Source organism: Bison bison, unplaced genomic scaffold (genome assembly GCF_000754665.1).
Source record: "Bison bison bison isolate TAMUID 2011002044 unplaced genomic scaffold, Bison_UMD1.0 scf7180017864503, whole genome shotgun sequence".
Taxonomy (NCBI): Eukaryota; Metazoa; Chordata; class Mammalia; order Artiodactyla; family Bovidae; genus Bison; species Bison bison.
This window is the reverse complement of record NW_011495061.1, coordinates 381,361-388,819: the sequence shown is the minus strand read 5'-3', so window position 1 is coordinate 388,819 and position 7,459 is coordinate 381,361. Positions and strand designations below refer to the sequence as shown.

General features: G+C 43.7%; 1 pseudogene; it reads right to left on the bottom strand.

Moving 5' to 3' along the window:
* Positions 1-1,660: 1,660 nt before the first annotated feature.
* LOC104980580 overlaps positions 1,661-7,459 on the bottom strand; it is a 45,222-nt pseudogene continuing 39,423 nt past the window's right edge.

Sequence of the window (7,459 nt, the reverse complement as noted above, 5' to 3'; positions counted from 1 at the left end):
GGGTTGGGGCTCTAGCTTCTACGACCAGCACAAGGGCCTCTGTCTCTGACTCCACTTCCAGGGTGAAAATAATCTCCTGGAAGTCTTCAGAGAGGTGCATTTCCCACGGTCATCTGTCAGCTGTAGGAGTTTTAAATCGGCTCTTGCTCTTCACCTCCAGTCCCAACAAAACTGACCCCTCTTTCTGCAGACACAGAGGTGCTGGCTGGGCCCAGCACTTGGGAGATTGCGGGGTGCTGTGCCCTGTGACTTCTCGATGAGAAAATCACTTTTTACATCAATTTACCCTCTTACAGCCCAGTGAAGAGGGTAATTCACGTCATATTCTCGGATGGAGGGTAAAGGAAACCGCACTAAAGTCGGAGGATGAGAGGCTGGTGACACACTAGTGCTGGTGCAACTTCACACTCTGAAGCTGCCAGACTCCTGACAGACGGTGCTTTCAGTTTTCACGTTTTCCCCAAACAAATCCTGTTTTTTAAATGCAGCTCTAGCTATGATATCTCAAACAAACAAGGCTAGTACACGTTTCTCTCAGGAGGTGCTGCTCCCCACACCTCTGGCGCCGGCTGCAGACGGGCCCCGGGCAGTGTGCCGTCCACGCCTGGCTCGCATCCCGGGACTCACTCTTACAACCTGAGTGATGAGGCTCAGTGTGGGGAGGGCTGTTCATCCAGTTGATAGCTTCTTTGTTTTCCTCCTTCTTCAGGACTCCTGTTTGTGCTACTTTTCTACAAGTTTAGTGGTCCTAACTACACACATTGTAGTAGGTAACCACTTTTCACTAGGTAAGTATGCATTATTTTAAAATTTACATGTGTGGATTAAACAATGCTCCCAGAATGGTGGAGTAAAGGCCTTGAAAATCTGTTCTTCCATAAAAACAATGAGAACACTGGCAAAATTGTCAAAATAAACTTTTTCAACAGTTTAGAAATTAACCAGAGCCTTACAACAACTCAAGGAAATTTAAAAAATTAATTAATTTATTTTAATTCGAGGCTAATTAATTTACAGTATTGTAGTGGTTTTTGCCATACGTTGGCATGAGTCAGCCATGGGTGTCCACGTGTTCCCCATCCTGAACCCCCCTCCCACCTCCCTCCCCATCCCATCCTTCAGGGTCATCCCAGTGCACCAACAGGGAATTTTTATTCAAGAAAAATGGCTGTGTCTTGGTGGGATCTTTGTGGCGCTGTAACTTTCCCCGTTCCAGCCCTTCTGCCCCAGCTTGGCCGTGACGTTGAAACCTACAGCCTCACAGTGAGGGCAGCTGTGTAGCTACCAGAGGGCCCAGAAGTCTTTGAAGCTCCCCAGACCCTGTGCCCAGATCAGCACACTATTTGGCAAGCCTGGCAGTTCTCTGGAAACCTCCACTCAAGGACTTGTCTTTATTTGACCTGACTCAGAGCTTACTCAGTGTAAACAGTCCTTCCCTGGGGTGTTTGTTGGAAAAAGTCAGTGGCAGTTATTTAATATAATAGCCACATAGAGCAGCAATAGCATTTGGGCAAACAAGAGAATGACCAAAACAACAGAAGGAAAGTCTAAGGAATAATGTGTCTACAGGGGCTTTGGAAAGCTCCAACACATCCTGGGAATAGAGCATGTCACCCACACAATGCCCAGGAAAGGCCTGGGAAGGCCCAGTTCTCTCACTTCATGGCCACCCCCTCCACAGGCAGGAGGTCATGGGCGAGCCCGTGTTGTAATCTGCCTGCCAGAGCATCGCCACAGCGCACACAAGGCCCACAGCAAAGGCCGGAGACCTACTGCTCGAGGCTGTCCGGGAAACTTCAGCTGTCATTAGCAGCAACCAAGGCAAGTGACCAGAGACGTCAGTGCCCACCTGTAACACAGAATGCACTCACGTAATGAATTTGCAAGTGGAAGTTGCTGGGGCATGTCTGACTCTTTGCGACCCCATGGACTGTAGCCCGCCAGGCTTCTTTGTCCAGGGAATTCTCCAGGCCAGAATACTGGAAAGGGTACCTGTTCCCTTCACCAGGGGATCTTCCCAACTCAGGGATCAAACCCAGGTCTCCCACATTTGCAGGCGGATTCTTTACCAGCTGAGCCACAAGGGAAGCCCACATGATGACTTTAGGAAAGTCAAAAACAACAGTAACAACAAGCAAAACAAGGACTCCCTTGGAGCAGAGGAGTGGTCTCACTTCCCGAACTGCCATATTTTATGTTAGAAAAAAACAACAGAAATAGTTTTCAACAAAAATTTTGGGATGTCCAAAAACAGGAAAGCTTGGCCCAAAACAGAAAAGAATTGCCAGTATAAATTCTCCCTGAGTAATCTGAGACATTGAATTCAACAGGCAAAGACATTAAATTAGTTGCAGTGACTATGTCTAGGAACCAATATTATCCTGGCTTGGAGTCTAAAGAACTAAAGAAGAGCGTAAGAGTGAGGTTACACCAAACAGATGATATTAATAACAGATCATAGTTATACAACAGTACCAGAGAGGACTTCTAAAGTTGAGAAATAGGACTAAAATGGAAAAATTCAATGCAGGCGCTCAACAACAGTTTGGTCTGGCAGAGGAAAGAGACAGAGAACTTGAAGATAAGTCAAGTGAGACGATCTAGTCTCACGTACTCAAGTGAGAAAAACAAGGAAACAGAAAGAAAGAAAAATAAACCCCAAAATATACATGATAGAAGCCTCAAGGAGAGGCGAGACAGGAAGGGGTAGAGAGAAAATTTAAGGAAGTAATGTTCCAAACGTCCCAAATTTGATGAAAAACATTAGTCTACACATCTATAGAGCACAAATAAATTCCAAGAAAGAAAAATTTGAGGTGATTTACACCTAAAAAGGTAAAACTATCAAAAGTCACAGAGAATATTGGAGGCAGCAGGACAGAAGGGACTCATTGTGAACCATGTATCCACAATAATAGTAAAGCTGATTTTTCATCAGAAACCATATCGGCCACAAAACAGTGGGACGACATATTCGAAGCACTGAAAGCCTCTTCAGGGGAAGAGCCAAAAGCAGGAATTCAAGCAAGGGTTTGTGTTCCTTACAGCTCTATGTGTGCTCAGGTGCTTCCATGTCCAACTCTTCCCAACATCATGGACTGTAGCCCACCAGGCTCCTCCACCCATGGAATTTTCCAGGCAAGAGTACCAGAGTGGGTTGCCATTTCCCACTCCAGGGAATCTTCCCCACCCAGGGATTGAACCCATGTCTCTTCCATCTCCTGTGTGAGCAGGCAGGTTCTTTACCACGGGGTGCCACATGGGAAGCCTCATAGCTCTGTAAGTGGAAGTGGAAGTTGCTCAGTCGCGTCCGACTCTTTGGGACCCCATGGACTGGAATTCTCCAGGCCAGAATACCGGAGTGGGCAGCCTTTCCCTTCTCCAGGGGATCTTACACAACTGCCAAAATGTAAAAACAGCTCAAACGTCCATCAAGAGATGGATGGATAGACAAAATGCCGTCTATTCATATAATGGAATTTTTATACGGCTAGACAAAAGAAGGGAGTCCTGACACACTACACAGATGAACCCTGAAAACTTTATGCTGAGAAGTCAGACACAAAGGACCACATATTCCGTGATTCCATTTTCCTCGTCCAGAAAAGGCAGATCCACAGAGACAGAAAGCACAAGAGTGGTTCCAGGAGCTGGAGGTGGGGGAGGGAGTGCGGAGTGTGTGCTGAGGCTTAGGAATTTCTCTGGGGCGGTGATGAAAACCTGCCTAATTAGAAGTGCTGATGGTTGCAAAACCATGCAAATATACCAAAGCTGACTGAACTGTACACTTTAAAATTGTGAATTTTAGATTTTAAGAATGGAATTAAGTCTGGAAAGTATATCTGACCTGAGATTCTATAATTCAAAGGAAACACAAATATTGTCTTTCTCTACAAACTGTAGAAAACCAAGAACAATTTTTCTAAGTTCTTGACCAAAACCTCAACTATACAGAACACAGCCGAGAAAAAAGACCCAACTGCAGCATTCGGTGCTCACTCAGGCTCGCAGACTCGGCTCATCAGGGTGCTCTCAGTCCTCACTCTACTCTGCATGACAGTTAACAAGTCTGGGGATCTAGTCTTCCAGCAATAAGAAATTTTAGGATAATAAATAAAATAGTAGATGTTATATGATAATTACATCTCAGTAAACAAGAACGTTGCAAGTTCATCTTCCATGCTGTTGCTGTTCAGTCGCTCAGTTGTGTCTGACTCTTTGCAACCCCACAGACTGCAGCACACCGGGCCTCTCTGTCCTTAACTATCCCCTGGAGTTTGCTCAAACTCATGTCCATCGAGTTGGTGATGCCATCCAACCACCTCATCCTCTGTCGTCCCCTTCTCCTCCTACCTTCAATCTTTCCCAGCATCAGGGTGGGATGAGTCAGTTTCAAATGAGTCAGTTCTTCCCATCAGGTGGCCAAAGTGTTGGAGATTCAGCTTCAACATCAGTTCCTCCAATGAATATTCAGGACTGATTTCCTTTAAGATGGACTGGTTCAATCTCCTTGCTGTCCAGGGGACTCTCAGGAGTCTTCTTCAACACCACAGTTTGGAAGTGTCAATTCTTCGGCGCTCAGTCTTCTTTATGGCCCAACTCTCACATCCATATGTGACCACTGGAAAAGCCATAGCTTTGACTAGACTGAACTTTGTTGGCAAAATAATGTCTCTGCTTTTTAATACACTGTCTAGGTTTGTCATAGTTTTTCTTCCAAGGAGTAAGCGTTTTTTAATTTCATGGCTGAAATCAGTACCCACAGTGATCTTGGGTACCCAAGAAAATGAAGTCTGCCACTGTCTCCACCGTTTCCCCATCTATTTGCCATGAAGTGATGGGACCAGATGCCAGGATCTTAGTTTTTTGAATGTTGAGCTTTAAGCCAACTTTTTCACTCTCCTCTTTCACTTTCATCAAAAGGCTCTTTAGTTCCTCTTCACTTTCTGCCATTAGGGTGGTTTCATCTGCATATCTGAGGTTATTGATATCTTCCATAATGACTATCAATGTAAAATATACACCCCATTAATAGAGCACCTATTTCATCAGATCACCATCAGCTCTGGGTGTTGTCTTACTCTTTAGTCTTTGCCAATCTGAAAGTTATAACATAATATATTATTAGCTCAAATGCAACTTATTTGGTTGAAATAAAGGTGGCACTTTTTTTCATGTTCACTGATCAGTGTTTCTTTTTCTAATTATTCATTCATATTTGCTGCCATTTTTTATCCTACTCATCATATTGTTTTACTCATTTGTAAAGATTCTTAAATTATTAATTTTACATCTTTGACTGTCATATAGGCTGCTGCTGCTGCTGCTAAATCGCTTCAGTCGTTTCCGACTCTGTGTGACCCCATAGATGGCAGCCCACCAGCTCCCCTGTCCCTGGGATTCTCCAGGCAAGAACACTGGAGTGGGTTGCCATTTCCTTCTCCAATGCATGAAAGTGAAAAGTGAAAGTGAAGTCACTCAGTCGTGTCCGACACTCAGCGACCCCATGGACCGCAGCCCACCAGGCTCCTCCGTCCGTGGGATTTTCCCGCCAAGAGCACTGGAGTGGGTGCCATCGCCTTCTCCGCATATAGGCTGCACTTTTTCTCATATTTTTCTTGTATCAAGCGCAAGTCAGTAGTTTGTCATATTTATTAGTTTTTCCATTATAACTTACTCTTGGTATAATATTTAGACTTTTCATTTTTAACGATTGTAAGACATTCTCCTCTACATTCCTCTTATAGAATTATGAATTTAAGCATTACCCATTCCCTCTGAATCTGAAAGAACTACAAAATTATGAGTCTTGCTGGAGGATGGAGAAATTATAGATATCTGGCAACGTTTCCTCCTAATGCACTTGATGCACAATATGGAATTTTAGTTTTAAGTCTGGCAACTGCATAATAGTCAATGCCTGCTGTTTTCTAATTTAAACAAAGAAATCCTGTCAAAGAGAAGTTGTCAAGGTTACAAAGAGGCTTATAAGCTTTAATAGTTTTAGCACAATACTCAAATATGTAGTGAATTACTGCTTGCACATAAGCAGGTAAGTTTATGTGCAGATAAGTAAGAACTTTGGAGATTCAAGAAGCACATTTCCTATCATTATTGTTCAGTCACTCAGTCGTGTCTGACTCTTTGCAACCCCGTGGACTGCAGCACGCCTGGCTTCCGTGTCCATTACCAACTCCTGGAGCTTGCTCAAACTCATGTCCATCGAGTCAGTGATGCCATCCAACCGTCCCATCCTCTCTTGCCCCCTTCTCCTCCTGCCTTCTATTTTCTCCAGCATCAAGGTCTTTTCCAGTGAGCTGGCTCTTGGCATCAGGTGGCCAAAGTATTAGAGTTTCAGCTCCACCATCAGTCCTTCCAAAGAATATTCAGGGTTGATTTCTTTTAAGATTGACTGGTTTTATTTCCTTGAAGTACAAGGGACTCTCAAGAGTCTTCTCCAACACCACAGTTCAAAAGCATCAATTCTTCAGTGCTCAGCTTTCTTTATAGTGCAACTCTCACATCCATACATGACTACCGGAAAAACCATAGCTTTGACTAGACTGACCTTTGTCGGCAAAGTAATGTCTCTGCTTTTGAATATGCTGTCTAGGTTGGTCATAACTTTTCTTCCAAGGAGCAAGCATCTTTTAATTTTATGGCTGCAGTCACCATCTGCGGTGATTTTGGAGCCCAAGAAAATAAAGTCTGTCACTGTTTCCATTGTTTCCCCCTCTATTTGCTATAAAGTGATGGGACTGGATGCCATGATTTTAGTTTTTTGAATATTGAGTTTTGAGCCAGCTTTTTCACTCTCCTCTTTCACTTTCATCAAGAGGCTCTTTAGTTCTTCTTAGCTTTTAAGGGTGGTGTTCTGCATATCTGAGGTTACTGATATTTCTCCTGGCAATCTTGATTCCAGCTTGTGCTTCATCCAGCCTGGCATTTCGTATGATGTATTCTGCATATAAGTTAAATAAGTAGGGTGACAGTATACAGCCTTGATGTACTCCTTTCCCAATTTGGAAATGGTTTGTTGTTCCATGTCTTATTCTAACAGCTGCTTCTTGATCTGCATACAGATTTCTCAGGAGGCAGGTAAGGTGGTCTGGTATTCCCATCTCTTTAAGAATTTTCCAGTTTGTTGTGATCCACACAGTCAAAGGCTTTGGTGTAGTCAATAAAGCAGAAGTAGATGTTTTTCTGGAATACTTGTGCTTTTTTGATGATCCAATGGATGTTGGCAATTTGATCTCTGGTTCCTCTGCCTTTTCTAAAACCATCTTGAACATCTGGAAGTTCACAGTTCACAAACTGTTGAAGCCTGGCTTGGAGAATTTTGAGCATTACTTTGCTAGCATGTGAGATGAGTACAATTGTGTGGTAGTTTGAACATTCTTTGGCATTGCCATTCTTTGAGATTGGAAAGAAAACTGACCTTTTCCAGTCCTGTGGCTGT